Below are 22,746 nucleotides of genomic sequence, written 5' to 3' on the forward strand. Positions count from 1 at the left end.
CCTTGGCCTTTGGAATTAAAATAGCCCCACATCATCACATAGCCTTCACCATACCTAGAGATTGGCATGGTTTTATTTCAGTTAGCCTAATAGCTAGTTTGATTTGCATTGAGAGATGATCTTATGGAAAGTACCCCATGCCAATCTCTAGGTATGGTGAAGGCTATGTGATGATGTGGGGCTATTTTAATTCCAAAGGCCAAGGGAACTTTATCAGGATGCATAGTATCCTAAACAAAAACAAAAAAAAAATACTTAAAAATAAAAATCTGCCTGCCTCTATGGGAATTTAACATAGGGGTGTCCAAACTTATGCACCCTGTATTTTACGGAAGAACATTTATTTATTTACGATACATTATTCATTCACAAAGAAAATTGGTGTCCTTAAAGGTTGGATTTTTCCAAATTTTTTTAAATTAAGGCATTAAGTTCAATTTCCAAAAGATGATTTTTTCATTCCTCTTTTTAGTCAACTTTAGCATGGGTGTCTAAACTTATGCATAGCACTGTACATTGTTAACTCAACCTTTCAAATAAAGTTCACTTGGAAGTTTACTTCAACTCAGAAGTTCACTCCAATTCGTCTCAAAAAACCAAGATCCAGTTAAAAAATCCAGGAAAAGAAAGGAAAAGGTTATACTCTGTCCATTTATGAGTTCACAAGTCAAGAAAGTTCAGGTATGCGCACAAAAGAAAGTCTATGAATACCTTTGCAGGGGGGGTGAGTGTAGGCCTATAGTTGGCTGTTATGTATCCTGATTGACTTTATGATTAGTTAAATCTGTTTTGCACATGCATCGCCACAGAGTTAACCATTTCAGACAGTACCGGGCAGCCTCTGTCTCGTTCACTTCACTTCTGTGGGCGTTACGCAGAGCTCAGTGTGGCCGCTCCAATTTACCTTCAATGACATCTGTCAAAACGCGTCAAAAGAGGCGTTTACGCAGAGCAGGGTCATAAACGCGCAGAAAACGTGGCTGTGTGTCTGGGGTCTGAGTTCAGCGAGCTCCACGGAGCACTCCTTCAGTCTATCCACGGAGCGCTCTAAAGTCGGACAGAGGCTGGTCACTTCCCCGGAGCAGGGTGTGAGCTCAGGGCCTTGCTGAACTTGGTTCATCTGGTCGTGCGTAAAAACATTGGTTCTGAGAAGTGCCAGCCGTGCGCGTCATGTATATTCCGTAACACCTTCCAGCAAACTCTGTCCCTCAAAAAGGAAAGATGCCGTCGCCCTGGTCACATTACGCTGGTTAGAGTCCTGCACGGGTTCGGGTACCCGTCGGGTGACCCGCAAATTTTGCTCAAACGGGTGAAAAATATCCAACTGTGTCGGATACGGGTGCGGGTCGGGTCGGGCACGGGGAAACACGGGTCTAAAACAATCACATGCAAACGTAAAAATATAGCCATGCATATTTTTAGGAACACATCTACAAAAATATGCCTGTATTTCAAGTTGATAAAATAATTCAAAATCCACATCAGTTTATTTGTGCCCACGCGCCACGCCCTCCCAGGATAACGTTACCTACTTTTAGTTTTAAAAATTCATCATAACCGCGCGCGCGATCTGCTTGCAGTCGTCGAGATGGATGCTGAGGAGTTGAAGAAAATAATAGCTAGTGGAGATTGTAAAGTTGTCGACAATACGTCATCAAAAATCAAGTCCAGTGTGTGGGAGAAATTTGGTGTTATCTGAAGAAAATATGGTGAAAGGCTTTGCTGCATTTTCGTGCTGGATTATAGCCGCAAATGTGGAACTTCATCGCTGAGGAAGCACACAGATAACTGGTAACAAACCAAGCCGTTAATTCTATCTAACAGTATTTTTCAAACTTAACACTGTTAAGTATGTGTGGTGTGCAGGGCGTGTTTGAACCCAAAATTGTCAGATGTAGGCTAGACGAAATTGCGTGGCATATAGTGTTGTAGCCACGTCTGTTCGATTGGTAAAATGTTAGTTTTGTGGTAGGCTAATGTTAGCCATGTTCTTCATGTACAGGCCTTTTGACAGCTTCGGCTGAAGTTGTCCTTGTGTTAATTGTCGTGTGATAACCTGGCAATAAACATTTTTGTAAGTGTGTCTATAATGTGATTGGCTAAAATGATTTTATTTCGGGTGCGGGTCGGGTGTCGGTTCTATTTTAAGCGGGTCGGGTGCGGATTTGAATTAGTGCTGCTGTCGGAAAACGGGTCGGATGCGGTTTTAAGCACTGCGGGTACGGGCGGGTGCGGATTTACAGAATCGGACCCGTGCAGGACTCTGACGCTGGTTACTCTTCAAGTTTGATCAAATGATTAGAGTTTTCCAAAACAGCCCAACTCCCTGTGCAACACGGCGAAATGCGCTCTCTTTGGTCCATCAGTGCTTGAGTCACTGATCACATTAAAATAAAATATCTCATGATAAAATACAAAATTGACTGATTTATTAATGTATATGCATAGTTCTCATCAGTCGGAATCAGTTGTTGTATTTTTGATCCTGAAAGAAAACAGAACAAAAGAGTGAATCATAGGCCTACACGGAGTCTGTACGTGTTATGCTTTATGCTTAATGCTTAAATTATGTCTCCGCTGCGGCTGCGCATACAACATATTAAAAACAAGAAATTTTATGACACAAAATTTTGAAATGTAAGCTTAAATCAAACACATTTTAATTAGTATTCTGTATTTATATATTTTTTAAAAAACAACGGAGAAAAAAAACAACGAAACAAACAGGTGGCTGACCCCTAGGGAGGGGGGGGGGGGGAAGGGAGCGATTGTCCTCGCGATCCTGATGACAGCAGCTTGATTCAACGAGGCCGCAATCCCAGCTGATGGAGGCGCAATGAGAAGACGAACAACACACGACCCTATCTGACGACTAAGCAAACCTTTTTTTACACGATCAGTAGCAGCATTCACTGTTTCAAGTTTGTTTGAACAAATAAACCAAAAACTGTATATAAACAAAAAAGAAAACACAAGAGTATTTTAAGTCCCTGTAAAGGCAGTTGAGCTCCTGGCCCCGCCCCTACTGTCGATGACATACTGGAGCCGCAGAGCTCCTGACCCCACCCCTACTGTCAATGACGCACTAGAGCCGCTGAGCTTCTAGCCCCGCCCCTACTGTCGATGACGCACTGGAGCCACTGAGCTCCAGTCCCCGCCCCTACTGTTGATAACGCACTGGAGCCGCTGAGCTCCTGGCCCCGCCCCTACTGTCGATGGCGCACTGGAGCCGCAGAGCTCCTGACCCCGCCCCTACTGTCAATGACGCACTAGAGCCGCTGAGCTTCTAGCCCCGCCCCTACTGTCGATGACACACTGGAGCCGCTGAGCTCCTGGCCCCGCCCCTACTGTCGATGACGCACTAAAGCCGCTGAGCTCCTGACCCCTCCCCTACTGTCGATGACGCACTGGAGCCGCTGAGCTCCTGACCCCGCCCCTACTGTCGATGACGCACTGGAGCCACTGAGCTCCTGACCCCGCCCCTACTGTCGATGACGCACTGGAGCCACTGAGCTCCTGACCCCGCCCCTACTGTCGATGACGCACTGGAGCCGCTGAGCTCCTGACCCCGCCCCTACTGTCGATTACGCACTGGAGCCGCTGAGCTCCTGACCCCGCCCCTACTGTCGATGACGCACTGGAGCCGCTGAGCTCCTGACCCCGCCCCTACTGTCGATGGCGCACTGGAGCCACTGAGCTCCTGACCCCGCCCCTACTGTCGATGACGCACTGGAGCCACTGAGCTCCTGACCCCGCCCCTACTGTCGATGACGCACTGGAGCCACTGAGCTCCTGACCCCGCCCCTACTGTCGATGACGCACTGGAGCCGCTGAGCTCCTGACCCCGCCCCTACTGTCGATGACGCACTGGAGCCGCTGAGCTCCTGACCCCGCCCCTACTGTCGATTACGCACTAGAGCCGCTGAGCTCCTGACCCCTCCCCTACTGTCGATGACACACTGGAGCCGCTGAGCTACTGTCGATGACGCACTGGAGCCACCGATGCTGCCCCCTCCCCTATCAGTTCGCCGCTCAATCGCGAATTACTGTCAGTACTATTTACTACATCCTTCAGTTTGCTAGCTAGCTAGCTATGCCTTCATCACGGAAATGCGTATTGCCTGGATGCGATCACTTACAAAACAGATCTGTGTCCTTTATTAAATTTCTGAACAATGATCATATCAACAAGAGGTGGATTAATTTTGTGAAGAGCCTCCTTGTCAAGTTCTGTGTGTTTTCTGACTGACCACAGCTCTGCCCAAACTTGAAAACTGCTTAATCTCTGATGGACGCAAAGGACAACTCAAATCTGTTCACTTTATGATTTATTTTCTTAAAGATGGTTTGACAGATTGGGATGGAACTGAATAGGTTGATAACCTTTAAGATACACAAACAAAAGACATGAATTAGTTACAATTAAGTCTCAATAACATTTTCTCAAAGTAATAATAAAAAATGTTACTGAATCAAACCAAACAATGTCATTTAGATTAACCTAGGATCTCTAATAGTTAATAATTAAAATACCAATCCCATAATTAAACTTATAAAATAATTAAACAATACACATGCTTAGAGTAAATTACTTCTGTCAAGTTCTACGTTCACATAATAAAGTCTTCACTATTTAACTTAAATTGCATGTTATTGTTACTCTCCCTGTGGGTGCGCAGGTCAATATGGTCCCAAGAGCACTTCCTGAGCAGTTGGTTCCACCTACTCCGGTTGCATGGTTGCCCCCTGCAGGTTGGGAGTGCTCTGAGTGTGCTGGGTGAATCCAGGCTGGAGTGCTCAGTACAATTTGTAACCATGAATTGACACAACACTCCTTGTTGGAGAGCTGAAGATCACCACCAACATCCGCCTCTGTAGTGATCATTTTACACAGGGTAGTTTTATAAACTTTCGTCGGAGACAACTGGGATTCACTGATAATCTGTTAACGCTGTTACCGTGAATGGGGCAGAACCGACTTTCTCCTGCCTCGGCCTTCATCCTCCCGTTGCGCCGACAACTGGTGCCATCATCTGCAGTGTGTGCCCGCGGGTCAACTTTCCCGTGAGTGGGCGTGGTTTCAGCGCAGCCAGCGGACACGTCCCCAGCGTTTGAGAGCAGAGACCACTGCTTATTTTTTCACATTTTTGATGTCTTATTTTATTTACATGCTGCTTTTTTAATCTTTTTTATTATTTCCTATCTGCCGCTGCAATCTGCCATTGCTGTCCTGCAGTAAGAGAAGAATTAACTGCTGGATTCTGTACTCATCATTGTTGTTCTATGAACAGAGAGATCTCGTTATCCGCCACTGCATTCTGCCATTGCTGTTCTGTGATAAGAGAAGACTCAGTTATTAACATAGACTGTAAAAAATATGGACAAAGCGTCTGTGACGTCACCCATAGACTTTCTGAAGAACGGGTTTGAAGCCGTTTATGGGGGGTATGGGCGGCGCCATCTTGGAAAATCTTGGGAAACCCTAACCCCGCCCACCTTCTGACACAGCGCGCGTCACTCAGCTCGCTCTGCTACTCCGGTTATCTCTGTGTATATTTTAGGCAACGAAATATGTTATAAAAAACCATACTAACTCTTTTCGTTTTCATTTAAAGAAATCTTAAACATTATAGCCACACAAATGTGGTTCAGGCAACGCGTATTGATTATATTCACTGCACATAACATTTGCCTATTTATAACAAAACGAAATATAAAACACAAACCTGCCTCTTTTCGTTTAAAATATAATATAAAAATATTAAACATTTTAATATGGTCCAGGCAATATGTGCATTTGTACTAAACAACAGATGTTGCAGTAAACAACATTACAGATCATTATTCGTTGTATTAAAATTTAAAATGACAAAACTCAACCCAGTCTCTTTTTGTTAAATTTCAGTTTTATCAATAGCTATTATAAAAGTATAAGTAAAAGGTAAAGTTACAAGAAGCTATACAAATAAAGCAAACAATTCAGTCAAACATAAAAAGTCATGCGCGCGATCTAGTCTAACCATACAACGGTAAAGTTAAATATAGCTTATAAAGTTATGAAACTTCCCCTCAGCCAAAACGATTGCCCAGGGAACAAATTATAGATTCACGAGACCAAAAATCGCCCGTTAGATATACACAAGACTAATTATATCTCATGTTTAACCACTACAGAGTCCGCGCCAAACCTCAGAACGTCTAGCCGATGAAAAGCTGTTCCAGGCGGGGTACATGAGCGCCGAGCGCCCGGTCATCGCTGGATCTCACAACTGGATACAATTTTCATAAATCTTTATAAACAAACCACAGATTTGAGCTTTAAACAACTACATTCTCGCCTGAAAAACTCTTAAAACTACATTTCATGATACAGAAACAGTAGTATTATATGTCAACTGTATTAAAAAATGGCGCTTCTTATGTTGTCATTCTCCGTGGCGCTGCCTTTCAGCTGTCAATCAAGCTGTCAATCAAAGTTAACCACGCCCTTATTGTCATACATTTTATATCTAAATACTATCTAAACTAACGAGTTAGAAAAAAATTCACTACCCTCGCCGTTGTCAGGCACTCGGAACCTATCGAAAAATCCAATAAAAGTCCATGGGACCAACCTGTAGAAACATGAATTTATGCTGTGAAAACGGACATTATAACATGGGGGCTATGGACATTTGCTCCCTTTTGGGACCTTCCCCTAGCGGATTTTCGATGTATTGCAGTTTTTCGCACTTCCGGGTAGGCTTCATTTTTCAGATCAGAATGTTGCCCCTTGGTTATTAACTGCTGGATTCTGTACTCACCATTGTTGTTCTATGAACAGAGAGATCCCGTTATCCACCACTGCATTCTGCCATTGCTGTCCTGTGGGAAGAGAAGACTCAGTTATTAACTGCTGGATTCTGTACTCACCATTGTTGTTCTATGAACAGAGAGATCCCGTTATCCACCACTGCATTCTGCCATTGCTGTCCTGTGGGAAGAGAAGACTCAGTTATTAACTGCTGGATTCTGTACTCACCATTGTTGTTCTATGAACAGAGAGATCCCGTTATCCACCACTGCATTCTGCCATTGCTGTCCTGTGGGAAGAGAAGACTCAGTTATTAACTGCTGGATTCTGTACTCACCATTGTTGTTCTATGAACAGAGAGATCCCGTTATCCACCACTGCATTCTGCCATTGCTGTCCTGTGGGAAGAGAAGACTCAGTTATTAACTGCTGGATTCTATACTCATCATTGTTGTTCTATGAACAGAGAGATCCCGTTATCCACCACTGCATTCTGCCATTGCTGTCCTGTGGGAAGAGAAGACTCAGTTATTAACTGCTGGATTCTGTACTCACCATTGTTGTTCTATGAACAGAGAGATCCCGTTATCCACCACTGCATTCTGCCATTGCTGTCCTGTGGGAAGAGAAGACTCAGTTATTAACTGCTGGATTCTGTACTCACCATTGTTGTTCTATGAACAGAGAGATCCCGTTATCCACCACTGCATTCTGCCATTGCTGTCCTGTGGGAAGAGAAGACTCAGTTATTAACTGCTGGATTCTGTACTCACCATTGTTGTTCTATGAACAGAGAGATCCCGTTATCCACCACTGCATTCTGCCATTGCTGTCCTGTGGGAAGAGAAGACTCAGTTATTAACTGCTGGATTCTGTACTCACCATTGTTGTTCTATGAACAGAGAGATCCCGTTATCCACCACTGCATTCTGCCATTGCTGTCCTGTGGGAAGAGAAGACTCAGTTATTAACTGCTGGATTCTGTACTCACCATTGTTGTTCTATGAACAGAGAGATCCCGTTATCCACCACTGCATTCTGCCATTGCTGTCCTGTGGGAAGAGAAGACTCAGTTATTAACTGCTGGATTCTGTACTCACCATTGTTGTTCTATGAACAGAGAGATCCCGTTATCTGCCACTGCAATCTGCCATTGCTGTCCTGCTGTAAGAGAAGACTCAGTTATTAACTGCTGGATTCTGTACTCATCATTGTTGTTCTATGAACAGAGAGATCCCGTTATCCGCCACTGCAATCTGCCATTGCTGTCCTGTGGGAAGAGAAGACTCAGTTATTAACTGTTGGACTTTGTCCCCCCCCCACACTGTTGTTCAGAAAAAGGAGATGACCAACTGCCGGCTGGCCTGAGCCTTCCTCCATCGAAGACTCCTTCGACCTGTTTCAATGAGCGGCCCCTACGAGGAGTTCTGCGTCAGTGACATTGCCTTAAAGTTGTTTTTACATTCAATAAAAAGAATCAAGCTTTTATATACACGTCGTTGTCTGGCCTCTTGGTGTACTTTGGTGTAGCTCCTCCGGAGTGGTGGTGGTCCTCGGCCCTGTTACACATGCATGATTATTTTTACTCTTTTCTTGTAATCACTCATATGGGTCTAATAAATTTAATGCAATTAAAACTAAATTACAACATTAATGTCTTATCTTTAAGAATGGAAAACAAAAGACGAGTTAGCAGGAGAGAATATATGAGACACTGGAGAGCAGCTAAAAATATTCGTTCTAATCGTCACCAAAATCTGGCCAAAAACCATATTTGCACTAATTATATACTTCAAGATACCTTACAACAGTGTTCATCCTCTGCAAGTTCAATTTCAGAGTGTAGCACAGCTTGTTCTTTAAGAGAGAGTGAAAATATATCCTTAAATCAAGAGGAAACACTCAGCAGCGATGAAAGCACTCCAGATCATGACACATATTTGTCACTCTCTGAAGAGGATGATGGAACAAATTCTTTGAGAGAAGACCTCATTGCATGGGCCAACAAACACCAAATCCGACACTGCGCTTTAGATGACCTTTTAAAAGTCTTGCGTTCACAGGGACATCACACATGGCCTGCTACAGCACGCACACTTTTGAATACTGCACGAGCAGTTGATATTCAGAATAAATCTGGAATGCAGTACATTCATCTATCATTGCCTGAAGAAATTGAAAAAGCATTGAAAAGGTATCCTTCTGAGGTGACTTCTAGAATTGATTCTCTGGAGATTTATTTCAATATTGATGGACTTCCACTCTACGAAAGTTCATCATTGTCAATGTGGCCTGTGTTGTGTTCCATTCATCTTGAACCAGTGATTGTATTTCCTGTAACACTGACATAGGGATCTCAAAGACCCTTGGATCTTACATTTCTTGAAGATGCTGTTACAGAAATTAAACAATTACTAGAAAGTGGTCTTACATTTGATGGAAGGATAATTCGAGTCAAGATGAGGTGTATTGAATGTGATGCACCAGCCAAAGCAATGGTGAAAAGAACCAAGCAATTTTCTGCATATTATGGTTGTGACAGGTGTGGACAAAAAGGATGCTGGGAAAACAGAATGACATATCAAGAAGTTAATGGGTTTAAATTAAGAACAGATAATTCATTTAGAGCTCAAAATCAACCAGAACACCATAATGGAAGTACACCTTTGACCGATTTACCAATTGATATGATTGGCCAATTTCCCATTGACTATATGCACCAGGCATGTCTTGGTGTTATGAAGAAATTGTTGACAATTTGGACAAGAGGGGAAAAGGGACGAAGTAGACAAACCATGATGTCCATTGGTCAGGTAGACATAGTGAGTGCAAGGCTTCTTGATCTTCAGGGATGCATTCCTTCATGTTTTGCTAGAAAACCACGAAGTCTGTGAGACCTGGAAAAGTGGAAGGCTACAGAGCTTAGACAATTCCTGGTTTATACGGGAAAGCTGGTTTTACCAGGAGTTCTGCGGCAAGACCTGTATGAGCATTTCCTAAGTTTCAGTGTTGCAATAAGCATCTTACTCTCCCCCTCCTTGGTCAGCCAACATGCATCATATGCACACAAGTTGCTACAGTATTTTGTAGCTAAGGGCAGGGAGCTGTACGGACCATCGTTCTTGGTGTACAATGTACATTCAGTGCTTCATCTTGCTTCTGATGCAATGACTTATGGCTGTCTGGATGACTGCAGTGCCTTCCCGTTTGAGAATTACATGCAGAAGTTGAAGAGAATGGTGCGCTCAGGAAAGAGCCCTCTTGTACAGATTGTGAAAAGGATCAAATAAATCCAAGATGGCCCAACTTCACAAAGTATTCAAAGAGGCAATGCAATTTCTTCAAAGCAGCCAGACAACTGCATTATTTTGGAAGATGGCAAATATTGTGAGGTCATTGATAAAACAGAGGATGAATACCTGTGTCGAGTTTTTTCTGCAACCATCTCCCCTCTTTATGGAGCCCTGTTAATCATCACTAATAGGAGCATACATGTGCCAAAAGAACACTGTTCTACAAATGATCCCAAAAGAAAAAGTCAGTCAAAGTAAAAGAGCAATCAAGATTGATCAGAAGCAAAGAATAGTCTATTTGACTGTCCTTCACAATCATGACAAGTGGACATCAACAAATTCTCTCTGTTCTGGACACTTATTATGTGTGCAAATTATGTGTAAGTAACTTAAAAAAAAAAAAAAAGCTGTATTATTATACCACTAATTAGTTTTGTTTTTTGATTACTCGTGCACCTTGTCTTTCAGAATGTTTTCAGTTGTGGAATTCACCTCAGATCACAGTGTAGCTGTAATCCCTAATGCATGGAAAGAAATATTTGACAAGGTAAGGGGTATAGACTTACAGTACTGTGTGGAAATATTGTTAGATTTATAATTCTATTGTCTTAACATAGTATAACTATCATAATATGGTTGGTTTCTAATAATAGAGGGTATGCGCGTGACGTCACCATCAGCCGGAGTGACTGCAGTTACGCCCACTGAGTGGTAAAAAGACTAACCGGCACCATTGCTTTTCAGCGTGAATGCCGCAAAAAACACTTAAAACACATGTAAAACGGGAAAGCTTTGAGATTGACTGTACAAATAGATTTGACAAGAAATCTGAGATATATTTGTATATGCCTATTGACAGAATTGACAGAAACAACTGGACTCAGGAAGAGGAACGTGAATTTGCAGTTATTTTGTGACAATATGTTGACTTTTGAGGTAAAATCATACCCTATATATTTTATTTTTATATATTGCATTGACAACTCATAAATTAAATATTTACCATATTGTATTTAGCATTCATAGGCAAATTTGCTTTTATTTAAATTAAATTATTTAAATTTTTATTTAAATTTGCAAATTTATCCGGCATCGAAATCAGGCACATATAAATGTCAGGAAACACGATTCCTGGCTGCATGTCAATATTAATGGATCTTTGGTAAGTTGCAAGGAACACTAGATTGAGTACAACCTTTACTTTAAAAGGGTAATTATTTGCTTTAGTCGTGTTAAATCCAGTCATGCAGCAGCTCAGTCCGGCTGAGGGGTTGTGTCCCGGCGGGAAAGTGACGTCAATGCATACCCTCTATATAGAAGTCTATATGCTTAATATGTAGTTGTGTTTGACATATTTTGTATCGGGGGTCCCTGCTCTATGTCTCTGTCAACTAAGGGGTACTTGCCCTGAACAACATTGAAGACACCTGATCTAACATCACAATGTTCTGTATATGTTATATGCATGTAGCAGATTGTATATTTTCTTACATCTCTCCCTCTCCCTCTCCCTCTCCCTCCCTCAGAACATCTATTGTTACTGGCCACCCAACAATGTACAAAGTCTTTAAAAAAAAAAAAAAAAAAGATCTTACCAGATAAACAAAAGTGGAACAGGCTACAAATATGTAGAGTCTTTAAATCATCAGGTATGTCATGTCATTTGAGATATTGGATTTAAAGGAGACATATCATGCTTTTAAATTGTTCCTTTTTACATATAAATCATACATTTGTAGTCTATATAAAGCGGAACTGCAATGCTTGGGTCTGAATTCTTCATTATTATAGCTCCACAAGCCTCTTTTCTACCCCTTTTCTGATGTGCGTCTGAGCAACTCGTTTTGGTGCGGTCTCTTTAAATACAATTGAGACACTTCATACCCCGCCCCCTCTCCAGGTTGCAGAGGTTCAACTCCACCCCGTTCGGCCATTTTTGTAGTTTGATAGCAGAGATAGGATTATCTAGCGGCACAGAAACTTTTTATTCACACGTTATTAACAAAATGTCAACAACGGAAGACTTGTCCAGCCTATGGCGGGTAGTTCATGCCTTTTCTAAGTCTACCCTGAAGAAGGCGAAGGAGCAGTCTACCCTTCCGTCGCCGTCAGTCCGTGTCTATTTTTGAATGGGATTGATAGAGACGTCAGACGACAGACCGGCGGCGACGTCACGGCGACGTCACAGTAGTAACGTATACCTTACGGCGACGTGGCGACGGCGTACGTGAGAAATGTATAAAAAAATCATAACGTCTGAACCAGGCACGTCGCCTAATAAGACGCCTGATACACACGTCGTCCCTCAGTACGTCGCCTAATAAGACGCCTGATACACACGTCGTCCCTCAGTACGTCGCCTAATAAGACGCCTGAATGATACACACGTCGTCCCTCAGTAGCCTACTACACGTCGCATAATAAGACGCCTTATACACACGTCGTCCCTCAGTAGGCTACGTCGCCTAATAAGACGCCTGATACACACGTCGTCCCTCAGTATGTCGCCTAATAAGACGCCTGAATGATACACACGTCGTCCCTCAGTAGCCTACTACACGTCGCATAATAAGACGCCTTATACACACGTCGTCCCTCAGTAGGCTACGTCGCCTAATAAGACGCCTGATAGGCCTACACACGTCGTCCCAATATAATGTTATTTTTCCCATGTTGATAACGAAAAGTGAATAGCATGAGTAAGATTGGATTTGCAATAGGCTATAGGCCTATCGGGAGACATGATTTTTGTTTTGTTTTGTAAGAAGCTTTTCTTTAAAGTGAATTTTTGTTTAATATTAAAGCCTATCTTAATTTTAAATTTGTCATCACCCAGTTGCATGGATTTAATAAAAAAGAAGCGAATATTCCATAAACAGGCTCTAACTTGTTGGTCTTTCTACAGCAGTGTTTCAATAAATGGACTATCTTTTCTAGACAGAAAAGTTAACAACAAAGTAATAAAAAATATTTTATCTGCAAAATCTATCCCTGCCTCCAGATACAAATGGCCCCCCTTGTATGAAAATATTAATTGGAATAGAGCATGGAGTAACCCACATACATTTTTAATTACAAACAAAGTAAAAGAAATATCATTTAAAATTATTTACCATTATTACCCCTGTAACAAGATTATCTCTAAATTTATACCGTAGACGAAAAATGCAGCTTTTGCTTTATGGAAACGGAAACGTTAGACCATTCTATAATTGCTCACATAGCTCTTCTCTGTGGAATAATATAGCCAATGTTTCATTAATGGACAACTTGGCTCAAACATAGCCTACATTTATCTAATTTTGATATCTTCTTTTAATTTTCTGACTCAAATTTCTCTGTACAATATATAGTCAACTTAATATTTTTGCTCGGAAAATTTACGGTGACGCATTGCTGCCACATACATATAATTTTTCCCACTCAATTATGTCGTAATAACGAGATCTTATGTCGTTTTAACGATATATTTTTCTCGTAATAACGACATATTTTCTTGGCCTTATAAGGACGTGTGTAGTCATGTAGGCTACAAAATATGCCTTTATCCACATAAAATTGATAGCCAATCATGTCTTTATCATACGTTCAAAAAGCTGAAGAAATAACAGCCCCCAACGGTCATTCATGTTAAATTATCAAATTCTGTACACACCTTATTAATAGCAGATGAGCCCAGAATACGAACATTGTGTTTAATTGCATATTAGGCTAAGCATTTTCCTCCCATACACTGTTAGACTTTTCTGTAATTTCTACAGTTATTTACTTTAAATCCCCCAGTATTATACTGCTATTTCTCTTTACAGTAAATAACTGTGATTCCAATTGCATCATGGGAATTTTCTGTGACGTCTAACACCACATACAGAGACTTACTGTATTTTTTAAATTTGCTGTATACTACTGTATTTGATGTAACTGCCTCTCTGGCTGGCACCATTCCACCGTGCTTTTTATTTCCTAATTTTTGCCTTACACCGCGTGTCTACAACGCTATAATAGCCAGAGCAGAGGCTGTCTATATTGAACACATTGAAGCGACCGGACCTTTAAATGCAAACCTGTTTATCCCTTGTAAGAACTAGCGCGAGCGCTTGGACTCGTATCGGACTACGTCTGAAATATAACTGTCTGGGATTTGTCGTGTCGCGTCAGACAGTCACAGACATCCAGTGTAGGTAATGGGGTCTGTCTTTTGTTGGATCGCGACGTTCGTGTCTGGCCCGGGGAAGAGACGGAATTCACTTCACCGAGAGAGAGATCAGCAAGCAAGGTAAAAAAAAAAAAAAAAAAAAAAAAAAGAAAAACATTCTGTGTATGTTGACCATAGACTGGCTGTTGACAGGATTGTGACCAGTTTAACGCATGTTATAACGTTAACGCTAGCCTAACGTTACTCGTCGTCAACATGGCGGTAACGAACTTTACCATGGTAAACTGATCGAGCTAACGTTTCATTTTACACACCTTGTTAGATTATTGAATTGTCGAGTTAAAATATGCCAACGAGCAACGCGTTTACATTAACAATAAATGTGAATAAACTAATGTGAAATTCTGTTTATAGCCTAATTTTGGCCTACTGATGAGAACCTTTATAGTTTTAGCATTAGTTTGCAAACTATACCATATTATAGTTTTTTTTTTAATGGAATTTAATATTTACTTCCATTTTTGTGTTTAAAGGCAACTGCAACAAAGCGCCAATTCGCGTCAGTGACTTAGCAAGATTCCAGAGGTAGGTCAGCCCATTTGTGATATATTTTGAGATAAGTTTGCTGAAATTATTAGCATACGCTATGTGAAAATTGCTTTTGAGCCACTGGTGCAGGTAGCTTACAATATCTTATAAAATCTCTATAAAATTGGCTAACTTTATATCAAATAAGTGACCTTTGCATTATGTCTAACTTTATTACACAGCAAATGAACCAATCAGAAGATGGACCATTGTCTTTGTTCAGTCTCACCAGATTTAATGTATCCAGGTAAGCACTGCAGTAAAACTCTCACTAATTCATTCAGACCAAATCTAGCATTCTAAACAACTTAAGTTTATATTTTTGCATTATTTTTATATTTTATTAGCCAGAAGACTCTACCATTGCAGTTCCACCTGACTAGGAAGGTCCTAATATCAGCGCACAGGTGGGTTAACTACTGTAGGAAGGAGAACGATCATCACACAGTGATTTCTTGCATGTATCTTACTGTGTATTTGTCTCAAACAGGTACTCCTTCACTGCAGACAAGCTGAAATGGGCTAAAATCATCGATTTCAGTCGTTCTTTCTATGGATCTCAGCATTTTTGGACAGAATTTAGGATTTGTAAGTATTAAAATTTAATCTGGCATAATTTAATTTAGTTATTTTGTATGCTATTTATTGGCAAAAGCTGTTTACAAATATATATTCTTAAGTTTTTGTGAAAATAATAATAAAAATTAACAAAAAAGGAGGTTAAAAATAATGTGACACTAATATTCTCTCTCTCTCTCTCTCTCTCTCTCTCTCTCTCATATAGTTTTGGAACCGGGATCTCCTCTGAAGGACTGAGTACATTTGTGTTTGTGGGCACGCATGCAGACCAGGGAACACTCTGATGTTGTCAATCAAGTTCTGAACAGGAACCAATCTTTGGAGGAGTTCATTTATTCACAAAGGTGGTCAAAAACATTGTGTTGGCTTTTTAAAGATTATTTTGATGATGACTTTTACTCCTATGCTGTAGAAAAGATGGAGTAGACAGTCAGACATTGATAATAATAAGAAATGTTTCTTGAGCATCAAAGAGACTTCTTTCAAAAACATTACGACACTTAAATACTTCTTTTGGCCTCCAGTGTACATGAATCCAACACATTTTTGGAAATAAGTGAAATTATTTTTAAGGTGGGGTTATGTGTCTTGTATTGTGAAAAGAACTGTGTTTTGTCCTGTTTTGGACATTTCCTTTTTGAATGCTTAAAAATGTATTTATATTCTGCAGTTTTATGAATGTAATGGTTGATATTTCATTATAATACTTGTATAAGCTAAACAACCAATGACTCTACATTCATTTAGTCAAATGCTAATGTTTTGTTTATGGTTTTATGTATGTTCTCAAAAATGTTTGCAGTGAAGGACAGCACATAATGTGTTAATTTAACACGTTTACACATCTTTGTGCTAACCTCTCTGACATATTTACTTTGTTAAAATCATTAACACAATGAATGAGTTAAAATTAACACAAAAAATGTCGTCTCTAAACTCACCCATTAATGTGTAAAAATTTCACACATCATTTCCAGCATTGGCATGTTTATTTTGTGATATATATGAAATGTTTTAAATAAAAAAATGGTATTTTGTGATAACTTTGTCTAATTGGTTTGTATGAAAGTAGTACTTATGTAGGATAAAAATAAAATTAATCATATATCAAAATGATCAAATTTAATTTATATTTAGTACAAATAAAAATAATTACAGTAGTGTACTGATTAGCTTTGTTTTTACAGTAATGCACTGTACTGATTAGCTTCGTTTTTACAGTAATGCACTGTATTACACAAAACTGAAATACGGTTTGGTACTGTAACTCTTAATTACAGTAACTTACTGGCAACAGTGTTGCCAGTAAGTTACTGTAAAAAACCCTTGAAAAGTCTAACAGTGTAGAAAACCCTTATAATAAAGAAAAAGCTTAATGTGGCTTAATAGGCTACTTCAGTGATAAAGATCAAATGCTGTACACACCTTATTAATAAACCATACTATCCTACAGAAAAGCAGATGATCCCAGAATATGAACGCAATGCATTTAATTACACGTTAAGCGTTTTCCGATAGAAACCCTTTATTATAAAGAAAATAAAGGTGGCTCTTAACGTGTCTTTCTATGGGAGGATGGCATTGCGGTGCACAGCAAATCCTTTAAATGGTATTCAATGCAAAACAAAAATGAAAAATAAAAGTAGCCAATAAAATAACCAAATTATTGTGGCATTAATTAGCCCACAAACAATATTTATTTTAAAGACTAAACAAATTTGTTTAAAGAAAAACACCAGCGTTGGGCGTTTATGTATAGGCTAAGTGTTTCAGTCGTCCTCTTCAAACTGGCGCAATAAAATGCTACAGAATTTGATTTGTTAACCATGAATACCCCTTTTCCACCAACAAGAACCAGGTGCTGGTTCGGAGCTAGAGCTAGTGCCGGTTCGGAGTTGGTTCGACTGACAAGCCTCCAAAGAACCGGTTTGCTTTTCCACAGGCTAAAAGAGCCAACGCAGAGCCAGGTCTTACGTCACAGCTACGTCTCATCTTTTCAGCAACGTTAGCGCGGCGGCGCCAAACACAAACACATCATCAACAATGGCGCACGTTGCTTTGCTATTGATGTTCATGGCTTTGCGGACCTACATCGGCATCCAAACACGGCGGATCCAACGTGTTCGCGCGGCTCGCCATTAGTACAGACGGAGATTACAAGCGAGAGTAACGGCATGTACATAACATTTATTTTTAACAATAAGATGCCGACTTTAGCCTTAGATTTATATTTTAGATCGCGTCCATCGTGTTTAGCTGCTGTTAGCTCGATTAGCTGCTATTTGAAAATGGCGGTCACAAGTTTCTCTTCAGTCTTGTTGGCCACGGTAACCCCGCCCCCAGCCTCTGACGCAAGCGGTTCTTTCTTGGCTCCGTTCTAGACCCTGCAATGATTTGGTGCTACTTAAGAACCAGTTTTACTGGTTCGGAGCTGGTGCTTTGGCGGTGGAAAAACAAAGAACCGATTTGAAACTAGGCTCTGGCTCCGAACCAGCACCAGCTCTGCCTTGGTGGAAAAGGGGTAGAAGAGGACTTATCAGTCTGGCATGGCCGCTCGCTGTAATGTTAACCTAGATAAATGTTCGCTATTATTAAGCGCATATCCGAGTGTTTGTGCAGAGTGTGGCGCGGAGGCGCCGGTGCCATCACTCGCATTCTCCTATCAACAGTGGAAACAACTTAAATACTCCATCATTTCTGGTCATACAGAAAAGAATAGTAAGTTTTATGCGCTTGAGCGCGGAATAGCCATATATACACCCAGGATTGAATATAAACGTGCGATTAGTCCTAATTGCTTAAATAAATTACTACTAGTCTAGAAAAATCCTTTAGTCTATGGCAACTCTAATCAATAGCCTACATTTAATATTTGACATTATTTAATTAGTAATTAGTATCCAGCTCTTTACATTAAAGGGTTAGTTCACCCAAAAATGAAAATTCTGTCAGTAATTACTCACCCTCATGTTGTTCCAACCATGTAAGTCTTTCGTTCATCTTCGGAACACAAATTAAGATATTTTTGATGAAATCTGACAGAATTTTGACTCCTCCATAGGCTTCCAGTGTGACCGAAACTCACCGGCCCAGAATAGTTATTAAAACATCGTTAAAATAGTCCAAGTAACTACAGTGGCACTACATTAAGTTTATCATGCGACGAGAATACTTTTTGTGCGCAAAAACAAACAAAAATAACGACTTTATTCCACTTTTCATTTCCTTCTCTCTGGGCCTCGTAGTGTTTTTGCGCTGCGCGTCTGTGTTGCACGTCATCACGCAACACACACATGACTGGCGTCGGCCAATAGTGAGCCTACGTGGTGACGTGTAACACAGACGCGCTGCGCAAAAACACTACGCGAACCAACTAGACATCCAGAGAGAAGGAAATGAATAGTGGAATAAAGTCGTTATTTTTGTTTGTTTTTGCGCACAAAAAGTATTCTCGTCGCTTGATATACTTAAGATTGAGCCACTGGAGTCACTTGGACTATATTAACGATCTCTTTAATAACTTTTCTGGGCCAGCAAGTTTCGGTCACACTGGAAGCCTATGGAGGAGTGAAACATGGCTCAGATTTCATCAAAAATATCTTAATTTGTGTTCCGAAGATGAACGAAGGTCTTACGCGGTTGGAACAACATGAGGGTGAGTAATTACTGACAGAATTTAAATTTTTGGGTGAACTAACCCTTTAAATTAGTTGAGTTAGCATAATTAGTTAATGAACCAATAAAATAATAAAATAAAGTTTTAATTATACTACCGGTAACTATTTCTATATAGCATTGCTTATTCCACCACACAAAGGACTGTTTATAAGGTGACAATCTGTTATACATGTGACGATTGTAGCCTATATGGCTGTATCTTGAATATTTTTGTATTGTATCTTCTGTTATAAAGATGAAGATTGACATTTCGTTAATTAAACAAAATAAGAACACAATGTCACAAAACAAAATAAACAACTTAGGCTATGTTCTGTTAGATGTGTTTTGACTACTTTTTGTTTAATTATATCTCTAGGTAATGAAGATATAGCCTATTAACAAAAAATAAATCTTAGGCTATATATAATATATTATATAAAAAAAACTTATAGGCCTATATAAAATATATTTTTAAAAAGGGCCTCATTGATTCATTTTGCCTGATTGGGGGCTGTTACTATTTGCTTAAGCTTTTTGAACTTAGAAGTGTGATAAAGGCGCGATAGGCTGTCAATTGTATGTGGATAAAGGCATATTTTGTACATGACTACACATGTCCTTATAAAGGCAAAAAAAAAGATGTAGTTTTTAACGACATCTCGTTATTACGAGAAAAATATGTCGTTTTAACAGTCGTTTAACAAAAGATGACGTTAAAACGACATAAGATCTCGTTATTACAACATAATTGAGGGGAAAAAATAATATGTATGTGGCAGCAGCTATGCGTCACCGTACTGCTCTTGATGTAAAGTGTAACAATTATCGTCAGCCCTCTTGCGCCCTCTGTTGGCATTTGTACATAATATACATATGTTCATTGTTTATATATTTCTTCATGTATTTTAATAGTGTTGTTAAATAAAATTAAATAATTAATTACTTTTAATACCCTACTTTATTTGAACCAATTATATTGCCTCATTTGTAATATGTATTTAAGTCATACTAAAGGCTATTGTTCACTTCAGATCTATCTTTATGACCAAAAAATATATAAATAAAATAGTCGACACTGACAGCCCTAGTTTTGAACATTTGAACATGAACCTACATTGTTTTGCATTTTGTGACTAAAAGACTATTTCCCTGTCTTATTTTTTTTCATTGTTGATTTCTTGAAAATAATAGGCTATTAAAATACTTTCTTGTCACCTTCTCCTGTAAACAATATCGTGAATAGTTTCATATTGTGTATTCGCCCATTATGGTCAACTGTGTAAATTAAAATTATTACCACCTTCAAAAGTAAAAACTCAGAATGACACATTCCAGAATATTATGTTTATAGATTACAATTAATGAATTTATCTGTTCAACTTTAAAGTTGTTGTTAATAATTGTGCAAAAAGTTGTGACTTTGATGGTGTATAATTTGCATAGTCCTCATATCCAGTAGAAAGTGAGTGAATTATTAAAAAATATATATATATTATGTTCGTAAACCATTCAGAGATGACATTAATGACATACACAACTTTGTATACAATACAAAATTTGTATCAGTGATATTTTCAATGTCATCAGAATACAAGAAAAGAATGATTGATTAGAAAGATAACAAAGGAAAGATAAGAAAAGCTAGGGGGAAAAATAGATATTATTTTATTGTGATGCGACGTTGGAGTCACACGTTGGTGTCACGCGTCTGTGGTGCGGCGTGCTGTGGTGCGACGTTGGAGTCACACGTTGGTGTCACGCGTCTGTGGTGCGGCGTACCCCTTCTGTCACGTAAAAGTACACGACTGTCGACTTCGGTAAGTTATCCGTGGCACTATCCACTCGTCATACCAGCCAGCCTTACATGTTCGCGTTATGCTTACCCAAAACGTCAAATTTCAACGCCGCAGGCTCCAGTTCAGAGTTCTATAGAAGTCTATCGGACTACCCTGCACGTTGAAAATTGACGCTAAAGGTATACCCAGATCGTTGAAAAGTGACGCCAAGGGGTCCTGGCCAAGCGTCCATATGTGACGAGTTGGGAGTGAGAATGTGTTGCCAAAGCAGCTTGAAGGACATAACAGAACAACATTAAAATGAGATCAGTTTTGTGAAGGATTACTTAAATCTGCTTATACATAAGAAAAACATGTTTATCCATAACATTATATTTTGTTCAATGAACAATTTTTTTGTTTAATCTACACTCATTTCTTTAGTCTAGTAAAACCCATCAATTAATATTTTTAGGTATATAATTGTCCGGACCTCGGCTGGTGAGGAGGGTTCATTTACTGGACCTCAAGCGATTTTAGTTGAAGACCCCTGGACTAGACAGAGCAGGTTACTTATGATATAAAAAAAAATCTCAGCTCTCAGATTCTCTCGATTTTATAAAAAAAAATTCAAGCAATAAATACCGTTTGGCGCTTGTAAATGTGACGTGACAGATCCCTAGCGGCAGAACCGATCATCTCTACTAGCTAATAGTAAATAAACATGAACACTGTTGAAAGATACAGTACGGCTTACCGAAATGTATATTTCTCAAACATAATATCGATCAATCAGTGTTTTTCAACCGCGGAAAGGGTCAATAAAACAGCTGGAGAACAATTGTGTCACAAAACATTTACCTCAGGAAAGCCATTTAATGACCATAATATAGGCTATAGCATGTTAGTTGGCTAGAAAAAAAGAGCTATAGAGAGTATTTTGCTAAATATGTGTACTATATTACTATTTTTACTTATATAATTAAATAAAGTTGTTATTATAAAATTTTTAAAAAAGCATTATATTTAATTTGAGTTTTTTTTTTTTACCTTAAATAATACTACCAGCTGATAGGGCTCTCTGTATGTTTGCAGCATTAGGTGATTTTTTTTTTTTTTCTTAAGAAAAATTAACGCCTATCTTGTGTAGCCTACCTAATATTTATCCAAATGAGTCAATATTAAATCAAATCACAAGAATTGAATTGAAATCATGAAATTTGTGTCAAGCAATAATAAAAAAAACGAAATTGTACCATGTAAATATTGTGTATATTGTATAGTATTTCCATAATTCTAACTCCAAGCAAAACTCAAAAGTTGGCAGCTGCATCAATTCTCCTAGACATTTCCTCTGCATTTGATACAATCTCTCATAGTATTCTCATTTCACGACTCTCTGCTCTTGGTATTTCTGGAACTGCCCTATCCTGGATCACCTCCTACCTGTCTGATCGCCAGCATTACATCTCCAATCCGCCAGTCAAAGTCCACTTCTGCCTCTGTCCCGCACGGTGTTCCTCAGGGTTCTGTTCTTGGGCCTCTTCTCTTCATTATACATGCTTCCACTAGGTGATATCATCCGTCATCATGGCTTCAAATTCTCTCACTAAATCTGCCTTCTTCCACCTTCGCAATATTGCACGCTTACGTCCATTTCTTACCATCAGTGATGCTGAGACCCTAGTTCATGCTTTCATCAGGTCACGGCTTGACTACTGCAATTCTCTTTTCTATGGCCTACCAAACTCATCATTAAATAAAATTCAGTACATCCAGAACTCTGCCGCCAGAGTCCTCACTTACACTAAGAAATCTTCCCACATTACTCCCATCTTACGCAGTCTACATTGGTTACCCATCCGCTATCGCATTCAGTACAAGATACTCCTTATTCAAAGC

General features: G+C 39.6%; 1 protein-coding gene and 1 long non-coding RNA gene across 2 annotated transcripts in view; both read left to right on the forward strand.

Annotated features, from left to right (window-relative positions):
• The window catches only part of LOC311291031 (uncharacterized protein), a 226,217-nt gene that overhangs the window by 187,190 nt on the left and 16,281 nt on the right, over nt 1-22,746 (forward strand). The window lies entirely within an intron of this gene.
• Nucleotides 14,935-15,731, forward strand: LOC311299219. Its single transcript, XR_014629085.1, has 3 exons — nt 14,935-15,237; nt 15,321-15,418; nt 15,615-15,731. It is a non-coding gene; the product is annotated as an uncharacterized lncRNA (long non-coding RNA).

The sequence above is a fragment of the Rutilus rutilus genome (genome assembly GCF_951802725.1).
Source record: "Rutilus rutilus genome assembly, chromosome: 1".
NCBI lineage: Eukaryota > Metazoa > Chordata > Actinopteri > Cypriniformes > Leuciscidae > Rutilus > Rutilus rutilus.